Source organism: Symphalangus syndactylus, chromosome 14 (assembly GCF_028878055.3).
Source record: "Symphalangus syndactylus isolate Jambi chromosome 14, NHGRI_mSymSyn1-v2.1_pri, whole genome shotgun sequence".
NCBI classification, from domain to species: domain Eukaryota; kingdom Metazoa; phylum Chordata; class Mammalia; order Primates; family Hylobatidae; genus Symphalangus; species Symphalangus syndactylus.
Genome location: NC_072436.2, coordinates 18,080,529 through 18,101,202, shown reverse-complemented (window position 1 = coordinate 18,101,202; position 20,674 = coordinate 18,080,529). Strand labels below are relative to the sequence as shown.

The 20,674-nt window shown below is 44.5% G+C and overlaps 1 protein-coding gene and 1 non-coding gene across 27 annotated transcripts in view; both read right to left on the bottom strand.

The window, feature by feature from the left end:
- SLC39A11 (solute carrier family 39 member 11) overlaps window positions 1-20,674 on the bottom strand; it is a 467,051-nt gene that overhangs the window by 158,293 nt on the left and 288,084 nt on the right. The gene's annotated exons all lie outside the window — the stretch shown is intronic.
- LOC129463327 (small Cajal body-specific RNA 24) lies at window positions 8,239-8,375 on the bottom strand. The gene has a single exon (XR_008651119.1). It is a non-coding gene; the product is annotated as a small Cajal body-specific RNA 24 (non-coding RNA).

Here is a 20,674-nt window from a genome sequence, read left to right as displayed (position 1 = left end):
AGAGTGTTTTGTATCATGATCTCAATAGTGGTTATATGGGTATATACGTATGTAAAAATTCATTTTTTTTAAGACAAAGTCTCACTCTATTGCCCAGACTGGAGTGCAGTGGCATGATCTTGGCTCACTACAATCTCCACCTCCCAGTTTCAAGCTATTCTCCTGCCTCAGCCTCTTGAGTAGCTGGAATTACAGGTGTACACCACTACGTCCGGCTAATTTTTGTATTTTTAGTAGAGGCAGAGTTTCACCATGTTGGCCGGGCTGGTCTCAAACCAGCCTGGTCTTGACCTCAGGTGATCTGCCTGCCTTGGCCTCCCAAAATGCTAGGATTACAGGCGTGAGCCACCATGCCTGGCCTGTAAAAATTCTTTAAGTTGTATATTTAAGATTTGTTTTACTGTATATATGTTAAAACTTGATTTGAATAAAAGCAAAAAAAAATTGTTTAGACTGCTATAACAAAATACCTGAGCAGCTTGTAAACAACAATTGTTTGTTTTTCACAGTTCTTGAGGCTGGGAAGTCCAAAATCATGGCACCAGCAGATTCATTGTCTGGGAGGGTCCATTTTCTGAGTGGCAGACTGCCAACTTCTTGCTGTATCCTCACATGGTAGAAAGGGTCAGGCAACTCTATTTGGCCTCTCTTTTAAGGGCACTAATCCAGTCTCTAGGGCCCCACCATTACGACCTAATTATCTACTGACAGCCCCACCTCCTAACCATCACATTGGAAACTGGGTATTTTGGGGGCACAAACATTCAGGCCATGGCAATCGCTGTTTATAATTTTAAAGCTTTGTGGAAAAATATTTTTCCAGGGTAAAAATTCTACCTAATCAGAAATCCACCCGGATCTCAGAAGGGAGAGGCTGGGCATCTTTGCCTGTCAGAGATGCAGTAACTGAGATGCTATACCTAAAATGCATAGCTTAGTCCTTCTTCTTCTCCCTGTTCTACTATCAGTGGCGTGATCTTTGAGGAGTCACACTTTCTGTGAGCTTCAATTTCCTCTTACAACAAAGAGGTGAACTATATTATCTTTCAGGTTCATCCAAATTCTAAAATTCTTTGTCCACTTGGGAAAAGTTTGTTGGTTTTGTTTTTTATTTAACAAAAATATTCTCTTTCCTCCCTTTCAACCAGACACATGATTTCTCTGCTCTTAATCCTCCTACTACTGACCAGATGATAAGTGGACCACATCACCAATGTCTTTTATACTCAACTAGCTTAGTGCAATGAATATAACAGATGCTATTAGATGAGAATGTAACTTTGCCATAAAAATAGTGAATCTAAAGCAAAGCCTTATATTTATAAAGTGATGAAATTGCACCCACAATAAAAATTCTATCAGCAAAGCCGCGTAACAATACAAGGCTTTGGAAAGAGTTATTTCTACCAACGAACTTAGTGAATCACTAAATAAACTGTCTTTTTGTCTCCCCCACAAAAACTTGGCCTTAGTATAAATGATATTATATTTTCTCTGGCCAGAAAAATAAGAAAAAATAAAATACTATTATGCTTGGAGAGAAAGCTGCTCCCCAAGGTCATGTTAGTGTAACCAGAGATCCTTTCAGAGGGAAGACAAGCATCCGGGCAGTCAACCTGATGGGCTGGCAAACTTTATCCTTTAGTAGATTTTCTCCCAGGGTCAGGTTTAAGAAACATCACTGCTATATCCTAGACATTTTGGTTTCTATTTGAAATCAGAGCAACAATAAAAATTAAAGTACGTTTGAATGATTTAGAATCTAGAGTCTAGGGTTGGATACAATGTATAACAAAGATGTCTAAGCAATTTAATTGCATCATTCAGATTGCAAAAGAAATGGTTAGCCACACAAGAAGATAATGTGCCTTTAAGCAACTTAAAAGTAATTCTTGATGAGCAAGGCAGAATGGAATAGCAATGGGGCCTCATATCACAGTCAAAACATCTGCTTCTGGTCCCACCTCTGCTATTACCCAGCCTTGGACAAGACATCCAGTTTCTTGATTTGAAAAGTGCACATATTAGAGTAAACTGAATAATTTCCAAAGACGTCTTTTTACGGTGAACTTTAACATTCTATGATATGTGGATGAAAACTACAACGACAAATAAATAGCAAGTTTGTTCTTGTAACTCCCTCTTGTGTATAAATATCTTGATGTCATTTAAGAAGGCATTGTGCTTGGAGGGGTTTAGTTTTCATACGCTCAGCATCCTTACTGCTTTTGGTAAGTTTGGTGATAGCATCCTGCTTTTCTTTGAGAAATTCCCTACCTCCATCCTACGTAGTCCAATGGGACTTTGAACAAGCTCCTCCCCGCCCCTTAGTGTTGGCCTCTACAACCTGACCTGGATTCTCTCAATCTGATTTTCTCTTCCAGAATTGAAAGCTGAGCTGAATGACACAGGGGCAGAAAATGGTTGTTCCTGAGTCACTCTGATGTCAGCTCTTTGAAGAGACTGCCCATAGCTCCCATCTATTGTTGCAGGTTTTGGGATGCCTTGCTATTGGTCTTCCAAAGACTAGCTTTTCCTTAGATTCTGAGTTATTCCTTATACTTTTGAAAAACTTCTTCATATGCTTTAGCTGGCCAGAGATGACACCTGTTGCTCACAACCAACAAACCCTAATGGATGGAGAACTCTTTTCTGGTCCCCATCATCAGACTTTAATTTGTATTTTGAAGTAATAAAACCGAATTTGTTTAAAGTGCTCTAAAAATTTTGGTATTTTTGTCTAATTAAGACATCCATTTTCTCTAATTAGAATAAGCAGAGCTACTGCACATTCTAAAGCCTAATATTAACTTTCTGCTACCTTAGACTGTACTTGATTAACTTGGTAAAATAGCATGGTTCTTTATCAAGCTGAGCCTGAACTAAGGGCAAATACATTCATGGATCAGACCCTGGAACTAGTTTTATCCTCCTCTATAATCATGGATGTCATCAGAATGCTGTGGAACTCTTGGCAGCATCCAATCTACCAAGTGTTCTCTGGAGAGAAAAGCAGAAGTTGATCACTCTGCCTCTCAGCCAAAAGCCCATCATAGCACTGCCAGGGGCACTTCTGCCAGGAAAAGCAATGAGCTTTTTAGCAGGTGGTCAAAAAGTATGCCAGGAGCTAAGAATTCAAATATTACCCTCAAAAGAGTAAAACGCCTTTAGTTAAGGCAGGATGGGGCAGAGGGAGGCTGCAGAGAAGGACCTGCATATTCCACTAATGAAGGCTAAAGTCTACCTCCGTAAGAGTGCTTTTGTGAAGCAACATTTAAAACGTGACACTGACAGCACTACTTACTGATGGGTTAGGAGGCCATGAGAGCAGCCTTCTTGAGAGAGCTGAGCAAGATACATAATGGGGCTTACCTGGTCTCAGAACTGTTGCTGAGAAAAACTGCTGACATTACCCTCTCATACTACATTCTAGAACAACACGGCACGTCTAATACAGTAGCGACATGTGGCTTTTTACACTTAAATTAATTAAACAAGATTACACACCAGTTCCTCAGTCATAGCAGCCACCTTTCAAGTGCTCAAAAGCCCCAGGAGATTCATGGCTACCATACTGGACCGTGCAGATATTGAGTATTTCTATCACTGCAGAAAGTTCTACAGGACAGTGTTGCTCTACTGAGAAGTACCTGACCCTCTTGCAGAACTGGATAAGGAGTAATTCCTCCCAAATGGTGCCCTCGGCCCCCAGTGGTCCCATGGAAGGCGGAGAGACAAGGATGACCATACCAAGAACGGCCTTGGAGAGTTGTCAGAGCTCACCCTGAGGAAGGAGGAGTTCCTCTATATCAGGCCAAATGAGGGCCACTGCAAGAGACATGCTTGCAGAGTCTGGCATGCTCCTCTGGAGAACTGGGCTCTGAACACATTGTGGAATAATCCCGAGGTGAGAAGGTGCCTGAGAGAACTCCAGTGGCCACCAGAGGAGAGGGGGCTGCCCTGGAAGCAGCCTGCATTTCCAGAGGCAAAGGACCAAGGTGACATTTTGGAAGGTGACTAGATACAAACAAGCTATAAAGGTTAACCCGTGAGAGATCAGCCTGCAAGGACAAACTGATTCTAATAGACTCTGTGCAGAGAGGATCACCTGGGGCTCGGGGGACCCCAAGAGGTCATCCACAATGCACCCTGCCCATCCCTGTGTATATTTCCATAAAGAGGCTCTGAAGAGCCCTCACAATTAGGACCCCATGAGAACAACGGTCCACACTTGAGAATCTGCTACTTCAAGGACACCAACACTAAATTATAACTGTAACCTTTAAGGAAGGCCTTTTGTCACTCACCATCCAAACACAATCCTTCACTTCTTTCTTCCTTCAATCCTAAGGAATTGGCAAGGCAAGCAGGGTGGGGGGTAAAAAACTAAGGAAGGGGCAAACCACCCACATCTTGCCCACTGCAGGCTGCCAAGGCTAAAGCAGCCCAGGAGTTATTGGCGGAAGGAAAGAATGCTCTACTCAAGGAGATGCTGAAGTTCTATTAAGACTGGTCCATCGGGATTGCGTATGACAATGAATCTGCTCATCAATACCTAAAACTTACAGGAAAATGTAGCTGTCTGTAGAATCACCCAGGGGAAGGGAAGGGAGAGCCAACAGAACAGGTTAGGAAGACATTGATGTGAGAAAATCAAGCCGTTATGATTTCATCCTACAGACTTGGAAAGCTCCAGAAAGAATGCAGGAGAGGCTGGGCATGGTGGCTCACGCCTGTAATCTCAGCACTTTAGGAGGCCGAGGCGGGTGCATCACGAGGTCAGGAGTTCGAGACCGGCCTGAACAATATGGAGAAACCCCATCTCTACTAAAAATACAAAATTAGCAGTTCATGGTGGCAGGCGCCTGTAATCCCAGCTACTTGGGAGGCTGAGACAGGAGAATCACTTGAACCCAGGAGGTGGAGGTTGCAGTGAGCCGAGATCACACCACTGCACTCCAGCCTGGGCAACAAAAGTGAAACTCTGTCTCAAAAAAAAAGACTTATGTCCTAGGGCCAGGTGTGGTGGCTCACACCTATAATCCCAGCACTTTGGGAGGCCAAGGCAGGCAGATCACTTGAGGTCAGGAGTTTGAGACCAGTCTGGCCAATGTGGCGAAACCCTGCCTCTACTAAAAATACAAAAATTGGCCAGATGTGGTGGCGGCCACCTGTAGTTCCAGCTACTTGGGAGACTGAGGCAGGAGAATCGCTTGAACCTGGGAGGTGGAGGTTGCAGTTAGTCGAGATTAGGCCATTGCACTCCAGACTGAGCAACAGAATAAAACTGTGTCTCAAAAAAAGACTGATGTCCCTAAAAGTGTTTTGTTGTTGTTGTACCTGTGCTGGAATGCCTGTCTCTAGCTTTCCTTTAAATGAGAAAAGATAACATTGTTTCAGATGTTCTGTACATGCAGCCAATCCCTTATCCTAACTCAGAAGCCAGAATCCATTATGGAGAGTTGAACTTGGTTTTCAAAGTCCTATGTGCTTCATTCTAAATCATCTGTCCTTATTTCTGTAGGCTGAGGAAAGTTCCTGAAGGTGGTTGCCCAGTTGTAGAGTATCCTTTCAGCTCCATGACTATATTCTTCAGATGGGACTTGAACTTAGGAATCCCTACATGTTGGGGAGAACAGGATGCTGTAACAGCAATGAACTTCCAGACACAGCTTTGATCATTGGTGAATCAGAGAGTTCTGTTGTTGTTGTTTTTCTAATCTCTTTGCTGTTTCTTTTGCTCTTTCTTCCCACCCTCATTCCCCTGCCAGGGAAAAAAAAATTAGCCAGGCAAGAGCACATCCAATTCCCTTTCTTAATTAGAAGCAAAACATTTGAAAAGCTGTGGCACAACTGCTTGACGAACATTTGCAAGTTATCTCCAAGCACAAAGCCAACATATTAAGGAAAGCAACAGGGTCATAGAACACGTTCCAGGCTAACAGAGAGGGTGATCCAGATTTGCGGAGGTGTCTGTCAACCACGGCTGGAGGCTCCTAATCCCCTCACTCAGAGCTGGCCATGCACAGAGAAAGGCTCATATGAAACACAACAAACCCAAGCTCTCCCAGGTGTCCGTAGCCCAGCTACGAAATCTGTCATCCCAAACTAACACTCCAGAGCATTTAATGGGTTTTAGGGAAGCGTTCAAATAAATAATCATTTCCTGGTATTGGAGATTGGATTTCATACACCACAGCCCAGGCCCAAGCTTAATGGGAGAGAGATAAAGAACAGAGTTCTTTTTCCAAAAGTAAAATTTACTTCTAATCCACTAATACGTATGCAAATAGTTTCTCCCAGACTCTGTGATCTGGGAAATAAAATAGCCAGCTTGACCATAATTATTTTCTTACTTCAGGGTGCTTGATATTAGATGCAGTAATGGTTTGCTATGGCAAATCCTAGGGCCTCTTTCCCTAGAAAGTGTTAAATAAGAACAGGTTGTGTCTGAGTCCATTTGTGTTGATATAAAGGAATACCCCAGGCTGAGTAACTTATAAAGAAAAGAGATTTATTTGGCCAATGGTTCTGAAGCCTGTACAAGAAGCATGGTGTCAATATGTGCTTCTGATGAGGGCCTTGGGAAGCTTCCAGTCATGGTGGAAGGCAAAGGGGAACTGGCATGTGCAGAGGTCAATGGCAAGGGAGGAAGCATGAGAGAGAGAGAGAGAGGAAGGAAGGAAGGAAGGAAGGAAGGAAGGAAGGAAGGGAGGAAGGGAGGGAGGGAGGAAGGGAGGGAGGGAAGGAAAAGAAGGGAGAGGAGGAGGAGGAGGTGGTGGTGTAAGGTCTTTTCAACAACCAATTCTTGCTGGAACTAAGAGTAAGAACTTGCTCCCAGGAGAATGGCACCAAGGCATTCATGAGGGATCCACCCTCATGACCCAAGCACCTCCCACCAGGCCCCATCTCCAACAATGAAACTTCAGTGAGATTTGGCAGAGCCAAACAACCCACATCCAAACCATAGCAGGTACACCCATGGGAAGCATTCAATGGATGACGGCTATGACAACATCACTAACTCCCAAGACGAACAGAGTATTTCATCTTTACACAGTTCTAATTGTGAAAAATGTATTCCTTAGACTGTGTTAGCATCTATTTCCCTTTACCTTCCACTCCTGCGTCCTATTTCCAGGCTAGGAGTAAACATAGGATAAACCCTAACTCTTGTCCCCACGGTGGTCTGTATTATTCCATTCTCACGCAGCTAATAAAGACATATCCAAGACTGGCTAATTTATTTAAAAAAGAGGTTTAACTGACTCAGTTTCACACAGCTGGGGAGGCCTCAGGAAACTTACAATCGTCGCAGAAGGTGAAGCAAACACGTCCTTCTTCATATGGTGGCAGGAGAGAGACATGCTGAGCAAAGAGGGAAAAGCCCCTTATAAAACTGTCGTATCTCATGAGAACTCACACACTATTATGAGAACAGCAGCATGAGGGTAATCGCCCCCATGATTCCACTGTCTCCCACCAAGTCCCTCCCATGACACATGAGGATTATGGGAACTACGATTCAAGATAAGATTTGGGTGGGGACACAGCCAAACCATATCAGGGGTCCTTTCAAGACATAAAGCAGTTTATATCACCTGTGTCTTCTTTTGCCCAGCCTGAAAGGTCCAATCATCTTGACCTGGAAGGTCAAGCCACTGCTCCCATGGCTTAGTTTTCAGTCCAGCCTGCTGAGGTTCTTGTCTGAAAGCCCCAGGGTGTGGCAGTCTCTTCTACCTTGTAGCTCCCTTGGACACCTGGAGAGGTATCTGGAGGGTGCACTCCTCCAGGTGTGGACAAGCACCTGCAGATGAAGTAGCTTGTTCCGAGAGAAATGACTTCACAAGGATGGCTTAGACTCACAGGCTACCTCGCACCTTGCAGGTAGGAGGTAAGCAGTGACTATCTCTTGAATCAATATATGACTGAATGAAAGATTAAGCCTATTGATTCAAAACCCATGTTCTTTTTCCCACTTCTGAATATACTTTTATCATTTCTTTGGGGGACCTCATTTCTGGACTCTACTTAGGTCCCTGTGTCTACTCATTTCACCTTGTGTGAGCTAATAGGAATTCTAGTCTGTTGAGATCCTTTGATTTAGTGACTGAGTCATCCCAGAAATTACCTGTCCCTCCCAGGCTCATGTCAACTACAGATTGTCATCTCACCAGTATACTCATCTGAGCAATTAATTAGATTATATTTGGCTTATAATCATATTACAAGTTTTTTTAATGTCAGTTGTAGAATGATCCATCCTTTTTATTTGTAAAGTGTGAACAGAAAGCTACTACATTCTACATGACTTCAGGACATTTACAAAGAGTTATCTTCACCTTGAGAAGAAACTGGATAAAAATAAATGTCTGCCCTATTATAAGGTTTTTTTGTTTTAAAGCAGGTAAAATATCATCTGCCTAGTCTTCCCTGGATGGAGGGTGTCATAAATTGAACTGTCTCTCCCCCAAATTAATATGTGAACATCCCAATTCGCAATAACTCAAAATGTGAACCTATTTGGAAACTGTGTGGTTTGCAGATATAATTAGTTAAGTTAGAATGACATCATAATGGAGTAGGGTGGGCCCTTAATCCAATATTAAAAATGTCCTTATAAAAAAGGGAAATATGAGCACAGAATCGGACATACATAAAGAGAAGATGACGTCAAGAGACAGAGGGAGAAGAAGCCATCTGCAAACCAAGGAGACAGCCCTGGAACAGATCCTTCCCTCAGAGCCCTCAGAAGGAAGCAGCCCTGTGGCCACCTTGATTTCAGACTCCTGGCCTCCAGAACTGTGTGAGAATCAACTTCTGTTCTTCAGGCCACCCAGTTTGTGGCCGTTTGTTCTATAAGCCCTAAGAAACTAATATGAAAGGAAAGGGGGCAGATGGCCAATCCCACCTCTCTGCTCAGCAGGGAACCATGCAAAGTCCTTCTCTACTTCAGGCAGGAAAAAAGTAACACTAAGAGCGAGTGAAGGTGAGCCACTCTCTGCAAAGCCCCTCTGGGATTTTGAACTTCTAGAAGCCTGAAGAACAGCCTATGACAATAACAATCATATGAACAATTCAACAGTACACTGAATGCACTTTATGCTTTTCCACCGGCCTCTTGGTTGATCCCAAACCATCCTGGGAAGTAGGTGGCACAGAAGTTATTATTTCCATTTTACAGAAGAGAAATTATTCTCAAATCAGAAACTGGTTCAAGGAAATGAATCTAGACAGTGGTCAGCTCCAAAGGAGAGCCCAGAGACAATGACTCCCTCTCTGTGTTAAGAGGCTTACACCACCCGTGCTCCTCTGTGCTGTCCCCAAACTCAATCCTTTCAATTCACGCTAGGCCCTGTGTTCCCTCTGGGCCTCTGCACATTCTTTTATTATTATTATTATACTTTAAGTTTTAGGGTACATGTGCACAATGCGCAGGTTTGTTACATATGTATCCATGTGCCATGTTGGTGTGCTGCACCCATTAACTCGTCATTTAGCATTAGGTATAAGTTTACTGCGGCACTATTCACAATAGCAAAGACTTGGAACCAACCCAAATGTCCAACAACGATAGACTGGATTAAGAAAATGTGGCACATATACACCATGGAATACTATGCAGCCATAAAAAATGATGAGTTCGTGTCCTTTGTAGGGACATGGATGAAACTGGAAACCATCATTCTCAGTAAACCCAAGGACAAAAAACCAAACACCGCATGTTCTCACTCATAGGTGGGAATTGAACAATGAGAACACATGGACACAGGAAGGGGAACATCACACTCTGCACATTCTTAAGGGGACAGGACTCTAGGGAAGGCAGGTGAGACATCAGCACAGGCACACAGGCTTCCTTCCAATTGACAACGAGGATGCCAAAGCCAGAAAACAAGTGACTTCTGTGACCTCCCTCAGTTTACACTAAGAGGGAAGGTCACTGACTATTGTCTTGGGTGATGTGACTTACAGACAATTGTAATAAAAGTGGTACCATTGCCTGTTAGAAAAGGTAGGTATGGGAGAAACTGCCCATGGGAAAATGATCTGTGACTATTTTCCCCTCCGGATGTTGAAACTGTCTTCCAAATAACTGAATTTTGTTGTGCTCCCAGGGTCACTTGGAACCGTGGTTTAAATTCTTGGGATGACCCATCCTTATGAATACATTCGTGGCTGTCTTAAGCAAAGTGAAACAAGAGCATCTTTAAGGCCTTCTCAGTCCCTCCCTAATTTTCTTTGTGCCTCTCCTCTCTCCTTTGCTGAGCCTTTGCAGCTCAGAGCACCCTCTCTCTCCTGCCACCGCAGATCTATTACATGGCACATCCTACACCGGGATTGCAGAGCTCAGCAAGACTCTGTCCCCAAAGAGCCCGTGCTCTTGTCGGGGAAAAGTCATCATGGAACAGGGTTGGGGGTACAGTGTGGGGGGAGCCAGAGTGCTGGGGACACAAGGCAAGGCAAACGATGGACGCTATGCAGGCATGGGGTGGGATGAGAGATGTTCCCCGTTAAGATGCTCTGGAGCTGGGTGCTAACGGGCGGGCAGAAGCTGGCCAGGTGAAAAGAATGGGGCAGAAACTGGGGGGCAGAGGAGGAAAGGGAGGAGAAACATGTGGATGGGGGTACAGCTGCCTCCCGGCAAGTCAGAGCACAGGGTCCCCCCCTGAGCACTTCCTGGGTTACTAGGGTGATGGCAGGTGAATGACAGAATAGCAGGGCCTCCCCAGAAGGAAGACTTTACTTTAGGACAAAGAGTTATCTTCATTTTGATAAGAAACTGGATAAAAATAAATGTCTGCCGTATTGTAAGGTTTTTTTTGTTTGTTTGTTTTTTTTTTTTGCAGGTAAAATATCCTCTGCCTAGTCTTCCCTGGATGGGGGGTGCTGCAGATTGAATGGTCTCTCCTCCAAATTAATATGTGGATGTCCCAACTGCCAATAACTCAGAATGTGAGCTTTTTGGAAACTGGCTGGTTTGCAGGTATAATGAGTTACATTAGAATGAGATCATCATGTAGTAGGGTGGGCTCCTAGTCCAGTATTACCAATGTCCTTATAAAAAGGGGAAATCTGGGCCAGGCACGGTGGCGCACGCCTGTAATCTCAGCACTTTGGGAGGCTGAGGAGGGTGGATCACCTGAGGTCAGGAGTTTGAGACCAGCTTGGCCAACATGGTAAAACTCCGTCTCTATTAAAAATACAAAAATAATTACCTGGGCGTGGTGATGCACACCTGTAGTCCCAGCTACTCAGAAGGCTGAGGCACAAGAACCGACTGAACTTAGGAGGCGGAGGTTGCAGTGAGCCAAGATCGTACCACTGCAATCCAGCCTGGGCAACAGAGTGAGACTCTGTCATGAAAAAAAAAAAAGAAAAAAAGTTGGGAGGGGGGGAATTTGAGCAGATTTTTTGTGGAAAAAAATCTGAAAAGACATACACACAGCACAGTGTTAGAGGTCAAAACAATATAATGTATAGGGATATCCACATTTTAGCTAAGGACGACTTGAATGAATTTAAAAGATCAAGTTCAACTCAAGAAGGACAGTCCTGGTGATGTTTTCACCTGAGAAACTCAGTATCTCCCTCAGACTGAGGCAAAAGGGACTCCCAGGCCAGGCCTCACAGATGGGCCCCTTCTCATGAGGCAAGGATCACAAGTCATGGGATGTGACCACACTCTGGACACCCAGCACTCTGGAATTCTCCATCCAAAGTAGTGGAATTCCCACTCCACTGACAGGGCCTGCATAGGCCTCTTCCCTGGGTCCATTCCCCTGTGGGGGACCAAGCCATTGGTGTATACTGAGGGTCCATGCAGCTCTACCTTCTGGCAAGCAGGTCTCCTGATGTGCAAGTTGCAGCTGGAGACAGGAAGAGAATGGGACTGGGTGGGGCCATTTCTCCCTGGGCCCCCACATCCAACAAAACTCCAGGGAGGCTGAAAATTTGAACCTGGTTTCCCAGGTCCTTATGAAGATGTCTGCCAGAGTAGGAGACAATATGAAAAGGAATACTCATATATGTACTACACATTATATGCACACACACTATACATATACTATACACATACTATACACACATACTATATATATACACACACATACTGTACACATATTCTCTCTATATATATATATCTATATAAATTGAGAGATCTCGCTATATATCTATATCTATATCGATACAGAGATCTATCTATCTAAATGCAATCTATTTGATTCATGATTTAAAATTTTTTAGACATATGACATGTTAAGACTCCATTTGTACTTTTTTCCCAGCTCTGCAAATATTAGGGGCGGGTCTGGAGGGCCTATGCCCTCAGCTTTCACGTGGTCAGTGCACAACAACTGAGAGAAACAGGTGTCAGTTTTCAGAGTGACTTGTTTCCTGGAAACTGTTGCTCACCACACTCCATGCCCCTGGTCAGGCATTCTCACCAGGGAGAGAAGGGTGATTCGAGGTTGAAACAGGGAAAGGGGACAGGAGACAAAGGAAATAAGTGGCAAACAATTCCAGCCCTAAATTTTTATTTTCTTTTTTTGCTCTGTCACCCAGGCTGGAGTGCAGTGGCACGATCATAGCTCACTGCAGCTTCAACCTCCTGGGCTCAAGCAATCCTCTCACCTCAGCCTCCCAAGTAGCTAGGACCATAGGCACACACCACCAAACCCATCTAATTTTTTTATTTTTTGTTGAGGCAAGGTCTTGCCCTGTTTTTGTAGAGGCGAGGTCAGTTGCCCTGGCTGGTCTCAAACTCCCGAGCTCAAGCAATCCTCTTACCTCAGCCTCCCAAACTGCTGTGATTATAGGCATGAGCCACTGTTCCTGGTCCTAAACTTTCAAATGCCTGAAACACATACAAAGGAAAACCTGGGACAAGGCAGGAAGAGGTGAGTCCAAAAGCGTTCAACTCAGTGCCTGCCCCAAGACGAAATGGAAGAAAAATCAACAAACATCATGAAAACTCTGTCTGTGAATGAAAACTACTTTCATTGCAATCAGGGTTAAAGAGAAGTCCTTCTAGGTCACCCAACTTTGACCTTGAGGCATGAGTCTTCTTACTCCCATCTCTCTTACCCAGAGTGCCAGGAGCCAGATTTTAGGGTAAATATCCAAGTAGCAGGTTCTGAAGTAAACTGTCTCAGTAGCCTGTTTCTTCCATCTCCTTCAGTGGGCTTTCCAGACATTGGTTCTGTGCATCAATCTCTCTAAACTCATCTGGCAACAGCAGCCAGGCACAAACCCTGCAGTCTTTAAAGTGGCACAAATTCACAGACTGAGAGATGTTCCCATGCTGCATATGTTCCTAAAACAACCCCGTCCAAGCCATCCATCCACTCGCCTCCCTCCAAGCCACAAACTAGTTTCATGAGCTCCATTTCAGTTCTGAGATTACCAACACCTTATATCATTACTCAGAGTCACTGGCTGGAGAACAGACATCTTTTCTTTCCCACTAAACATTGCTCAGTAATCCCAAATAGGGGGCACTGCAGAGCTGAAGCTTAAAGGTGAATGGTAAATTCTAATAAGAAAGTGCAGAAACATCCAGGATCATTAATGCTGCATTAGCTCCACTTCTTGGCACACTGGCACTATGTTTTGTCTTTCTGGACTGACCACAGAATTTTCTAGTGCTTTGAAAAATACAGTGCTGTTTCTTGCAGCTAAATGGAAACCTGTAGAGAGCAACCAAGTGCAGATCCTTGAACTTGGTAATGAATAGATGGGATTCTAGGTGAGAAAGAAAGAGAAGAGAAAAACACCAAGTCTCTATATTCAGAAAAATTTTTTCAATGCCAAAGTTGCATCAATTTAAAATAAAAGCACAAAAAAACCCATAAAATTCCCTTTTATACATAAGCCAGTGATATGGTTTGGATTCGGGTTCCCACCCAAATCTCATGTCAAACTGTAATACCCAATGTTGGAGGAGGGGCCTGGTGGGAGGTGACGGGATCACAGGGTGGACTTCCCCCTTGCTGTTGTCATGATAGTGAATATGTTCTCATGAAATCTCGTTGTTTAAAAGTGTGTAGCACCTTCCCCTTCACTCTCTCTCTCTCCTGCTCCACCATGTGAAGACATGCCTGCTTACCCTTTTAACTTCTGCCATGACTGAAGGTTTCCTGAGGCCTCCCCAGCCATGCTACCTGTACAGCCTGCAGAGCTGTGAGCCAATTAAATCTCTTTTCTTTATAACTACCCAGTCTCAGGTAGTTCTTTATAGCAATGCGAGAATGGACTAATACAGTAAATTGGTACCAGGAGTGGGGACATTGCTATAAAGATACCTGAAAATGTGGACGTGACTTTGGAACTGGGTAACAGGCAGAGGTTGGAACAGTTTGAAGGGCTCAAAAGAAGACAGGAAGATGAGGGAAAGTTGGGAACCTCCTAGAGACTTTTTAAATTTTTGTGACCAAAATGCTGATAGTGATATGGACAATGAAGTCCAGGCTGAAATGGTCTTAGATGGAGGAACTTTTGGGGAACTGGAGTAAAGGTCACTTGCTATGCCTGAGCAAAGAGACTGGTGACATTGGGCCCCTGCTCTAGTGACCTGTGGAACTGTGAACTTGAGAGTGATAAATTAGGGTATCTGGCAAAAGAAATTTCTAAGCAGCAAGGCATTAAAGATGTGGCCTGGCCGCTTCCAACAGCATATGGTCATGTGTGTGAGCAAAACGATGATCTGAAACTGGAACTTATATTTAAAAGGGAAGCAGAGCAAAAAGTTTAGAAACTTTGCAGGCTGACCATGCAGTAGAAAAGAGAAACCCATTTTCTAGGGAAAAGTTCAAGCCAGCTGCAGAAATATACATAAGTAAAGAGGGGCCGAATGTTAATAGCCAAGACAATAGGGAAAATGCCTTAAAGGCATTTCAGAGACTTTTGTGGAAGCCGCTTCCATCATAGGCCTGGAGGCCTAGGAGGGAAGAATGGTTTTGCAGGCCAGACTCAGGGCCCTGTTGACCTGCACAACACTGGGACACTGCTCCCTGCATCCCAGCCACTCCAGCTCCAGGTATGGCTAAAAGGGCCCCAGATACATCTCAGGCCACTGTTCCAGAGGGTGCAAGCCATAAACCTTGGTGGCTTCCACGTGGTGGTAAACTTGTGGGTGTTCAGAAGGCAAGAGCTGAAGCTTGGGAGCCTCAACCTAGATTTCAGAGGATGTACGGAAATGCCTGGATATCCAGGCAGAAGTGTGCTGCAGGGGTGGAGCCCTCATGGAGAACCTCAACTAGGGCAGTGCAGAGGAGAGTGTGGGGTTTGAACCCCCACACAGAGTTCCCACTAGGGCACTGCCTAGTAGAGCTGTGAGAAGAGGCCACTGTCCTTCCAATCCCAGAATGGGAGATCCACTGACAACTTGCACCATGTGCCTGGAAAAGCCATAGGCACTCAACATGAGCCTGGAAAAACAGCCATGAGGCTGTACCCTGCAGAGCCAAAGGGGCGGAGATGTCCAAGGCCCTGGGAGTCCACCCCTTGCATCAGTGTGGCCTTGATGTGAGACATGGAGTTAGAGATTATTTTGGAGCTTTAAGATTTAATGACTGCCCTGCTGGGTTTTGGATTTGCCCCTTTGTTTTGGCTGATTTCTCCTTTTTGGAATGGGAGTATTTAGCCAATGCCTGTACCATCACTGTATCTTAGAAGTAACTGACTGGGTTTGATTTTACAAGCTCATAGGTGGAAGTCACTTGCCTTGTCTCAGATGAGAATTTGTACTGTGGACTTTTGAGTTAAAGCTGGAATGAGTTAAGACTTTGAGGACTGTTGGGAAGGCATGATTGTATTTTGAAATGTGAGAAGGACATGAGATTTGGGAGGGGCCAGGGATGGAATGATATGGTTTGGATTTGTGTCCCCACCCAAATCCATATCAAACTGTAATCCCCAGTGTTGGAGGAGGGGCCTGGTGAGAGGTGACTGGATCACGAGGGTGGACTTCCCCCTTGCGGTTATCATGATAGTGAATATGTTCTCATGAGATCTGGTTGTTTAAAAGTGTGTAACACCTCCCCCTTCACTCTCTTCCTCTTTCTCTGGCCATGTAAGATTTGCCTCCTTCCTCTTCACCTTCCACCATGACTTTAAGTTTTCTGAGGCTTCCTCAGCCATGATTCCTGTACAGCTTGTGGAACTGTGAGCCAATTAAACCGCTTTTCCTTATAAGTTACCCAGTCTCAGGTAGTTCTTTATAGCAATGTGAGAATGGACTAATACAGCTGGATTTCCTTTAGGGAAGGGTTTATTAAAACCTGATTCTTTCTAAGCTAATTAGAACTATTCTTTCTTTCAGAACAAGGGAGACCCTTTAGAAAAGGGTTAAAATCAGGAGTCCATAGATCCAGGCAGTTTATAAACTTCCTGACATTTTATATAATATATCATAATTATGTGTATCGCAGGAAGTTAGAGAAAGATTCCTTAAGCTTGATTGGATATACATGGCGATCATAACCCCCAAAGTAAGAACTGCTATTGTGGACACTTAACTTAAAACAAGGTGTGATAAACATGTGAAAAATGCTCACTGCTATTAGGCATCAGGGAAATGCAAATCAAAACCACAAAGAACTACCATTTACAACCACTAGGATGGCTCTAATAAAAAATGCAGATAATAACAAGTGTTGGTGAAGATGTAGAGAAACAGAACCCTCCTACATTGCTGATAGGAATGAAAAATGGCTCATCATTTTGGAAAACAGTCATACATTTTCCTCAAAATGGCAAATATGGAGTTACCAAATGACCCAGCAATTCCACTACTAAGTTTAGACCCAAGAGAAATGAAAATGCGTTATATAAAAACTTGTAAATGAAAGTACAGAGCAGCACTATTCATAATAGTCCAACAGTAGATATAACCCAAATAAATGCTCATTAACTGATGACTGGATGAACAAAATGTGGCATAGACATATAATGGAATATTATTTGACAACAAAAGGAAATGAAGTACTGATACATGGATGAATCTTAAAAACACTGTGCTAATTAAAAGCAGTCAGATACAACAGGCCATATACTGTATGATTTCATTTATATGAAATATTCAGAATAGCCAAATTCATAGAGATAAAAGTAGATGAGTGGTTGCCTAGGGTTTGTGGGGGAGGAGCTGGAGGGAAATGGAGGATAACTGCTAATGGGTAGGGGTTTCTTTTGGGGTAATGAAAAATGTTCTAAAATTTATGGTGGTGGTTGCATAATTTTGTGAATATTCTAAAAATCATTAAATTGTACACTTCAAATGGGTGAATTGTAGGCTGTGTGACTTATATTTCGATAAAGCTGTTATTAAAAGAAAAAAGAAAAGAATATGTGAGCCTATTCTCCATCTAAGTGGCCCATTCCTCTACCCCAGGTGGGGGGACACCGGGAAGGCTTTGGAAGGGACCAACAGGGGTGCATGGAAAACATAAGTTTGATATGAAGGAAAAATGCTATTGCCTTCAGCCATCTCATTCTCACCCTTGGATACAGATCCCTCAACCAGGGAAGGAATAACTGTGTCTTTAAATGCACTGAAGAGGAGGTTCCCATGGAGACTGGGGAAGTTAGCATAAGACTATCTTCCATGATGATGAGGAAAGACTGAATACACTGTAGCACAGGCACTCGTAGACAGACCCCTGGCCAGGTTACTGTGGGACAGGTGCCCAAGTTCATAGAAGAGAGAACTGTAATAAAGCAAGAGGGAAATAGAGTTTCTTTCCCAATCAGGCTGACCCACGGCAACGCTGCTTTGAGGCTTCACGTGGGCAAGGAAGACACACTGGGCAGTGATACATGGATTTCTGCTAGCTGCTAAAGTGGCCCCATCCACTCAGGTCTCTGATAGTGGTCCTCTGGCCACAACTGTGCCACAATAAAATAATACATACTATGGTAGGAAATTAATGACCTCCTAAAATGTCTATGTCCTAATCTCGAGAATCTGAATATGCTACGTGGCATGGCAGGGAAAACTGGGGTTGCAGAAGGCATTAAGGTGGCTAACCAGCTGACCTTGAGAGGGGTTATCCTGGATTATCTGGAGGAGCCCACTGTAATCATAAGGGTCCTTAAAATGAAAAGGAAGGTAGGAGAGTTAGCAACAGAGTAATGCAATGCGAGAAAGATTCAACTGGTCATTGCAGGGGAAAAGGGGACCATGAGCCAGGAAATGCAGGCAGCCATGACAAGTCGGAAAAGGCAAAGAAATGGATTCTCTCCTAGAGCTTCCAGAAAGCAATGCAGTCCTGCTGATACCTTGACCTTCACTTTGGGCTTCTGACCTCTAGAACTACAAGATAATAAATCTGTGTTATTTTAAGCCACTAAGTTTGTGATCATTTGTTACAGCAGCAAAAGGAGACTCGTACACATCCTTGAACTCACTTTCTTGTCATTCAGTCCTCAGTGAGGTGAGCTGCAGAGTAGCTTGGGAGGATTTTCCATTAGGAATCCGTGGGTTCCATGATGTTTCAGCTCCAAAGTGCTTTAAAATGTCACCTCTGATTCTTCGGCTGTGATAGACACTTTTTCCCATTTTATAGCCTATAATAAATGTAAGGATTGGGACTGGTCTATGGTCCTGTCCCTTCTGTTAGAAGATCAGGCAGTTGGCCCTAATACTGGAGAATTAATGGCCACAGTAGGAGTGAAATGGAGACACAGAGAGGGGCACTTGTCTCAAGCACATGGCTATTAAGTGGAGGAGCCACTGGGATTTGAACTTAGATCAGTAGACCCCAGAGCCTGTGTGCTTAACTAATGACTCTAAAAGACTATTCCAGCCCGGTGAGCTGAGTTCCTGTTTGAGAGGAGTCTCCGCAGCCTGAGTCTGGAGGTTTTCTTCCCTGTGGGCCATGGGTGCTCCCAGGGAGGTGGACACGCTGCAAGGTGGAGGATGTGTGCCACGTTTCCAGGACACCATATGGCCCCGCTCTGGTCCAGGTGCTGCTGGAGCAGGACCTGTGCTGTCACTGCTCTCTAACACCGCTCCACTGTCTCCTCCGAAGTCTCCCACCCTGGTGGGCTCTGCACCCACAGATTTGATGAAACCCACAGGAGTCAAGCATCGGAGAGTAGGGAGTGGGGGTTGTGTATGGGGAGATTAAAGACACCTATATTTTTCTTTCTCATGTAAGATGAAGACTGGCGTGAAAGCAAATTTCTATTTTCAAAAGTTAGGTTTGGTAACACAGTGCAGAGCAGATGGATGAGGAGAAAAGGAAGCAACAAAAAATGGGCCTCAGCCGGGTGCGGTGGCTCACACCTATAATCCCAGCACTTTGAGAGGCCGAGGTGGGAGGATCACTTGAGCACAAGAGTTTGAGACCAGCCTGGGCAACATGGCGAAACCCTGTCTCCACACAACAAATAAATGAAATGGTTTGCTGGGCACACCTGTGGTCCCAGCTACTCAGGAAGCTGAGGCAGCAGGAGGATCACTTGGGCCCAGGAGGTGGAGGTTGCAGTGAGCCTGATTGCCTCACTGCACTCCAGCTGGGAGACAGAGCAAGCCTCTGTCTCAAAAAAAAAAAAAAAAGGCCCCCTCACAAAGCAGTGGGGCTGGAAAAGGGAGATGGGAAATAGAGGTGGGTGAGATGGGAGCCAGTGATCAATGGGATTTGGTGACCAACTAGCTATGGAGAATGAGGGACAGGGAAGAGCTAAAACAAGTATGGGGCTTCCAGCTCAAGGGCAGCTGGGCAGAACTTCAGGACTTTAACCTAGAGAGAGGCAGAGGGAGAGGGAGGATGCTGAGAAGAAAACAAACATGCCGAATTAGGGCAGACATGCTCAGAGGGCGAACCAAAGTACATGTCTGGGATTCCGGACAGATCCGGGTCCCTCCTCTCTTCCCCCTTTCCATCCATTAAAATCCCTTGTCTCTTCTACTGTCTAATCCACCCTGGCGTCCCCATCCTCGTGGGCCCCATGGCACTCACACCCCTACCCAGTTAATGTCCCCTCCTCTCTGCTCCTGATGCAGTTTTCTCCATGTCCTAGTGTAGCCGACTTGTTCCCCTCAAAGGTGTATTTTGAGCCCCCCACTCAGCTGAAACGCCCCTGGACTCAGTAAAGGAACAGAACTGAGTGTGTTCAGTAAGTTGACCTAGGGGAGCAGGGGATCAGTGCAGAGTCAGGGAATGGGGAAGAGAAACAGGTCAGAGGGCTTCAGAAAACCTGTGATGCTACTCATGATGAATATGCAGGCAGGAAGGAGAGAGGAGAGGAGAGGAGACAGACTCACAGAAGGTATGAGGCCACGAGGAAACGCATACATGCACACATGCACACATATGTGCACACACACATGTGATTCCTCAAGCTCCCAGCAGGCATCCAGCATCAGGAGCTAAAATTGCTACCACTGATAAACGAAAAACTTAAACTCCCCACTGGGAGGGAGCATTTCAAGTATCATTCCTGGATATCGCCCCATCCAATTCCTCTGTCCACTGACACGCTAGCATAGAGCAGATGTGATCATTTGAAGCTTCAACAAAGAATCCCTTGAAGATGACTGTGTAAAGTATTTTTTTTTCCTAAATCAGGAACACCAGAATTAAGAGGAAGGTAGCCATGCAAAACTCAACACCGTTTGTCAACGTGGGTACTAACTCGGCTGTGTCTTGGATAACACACCAACTTGGTA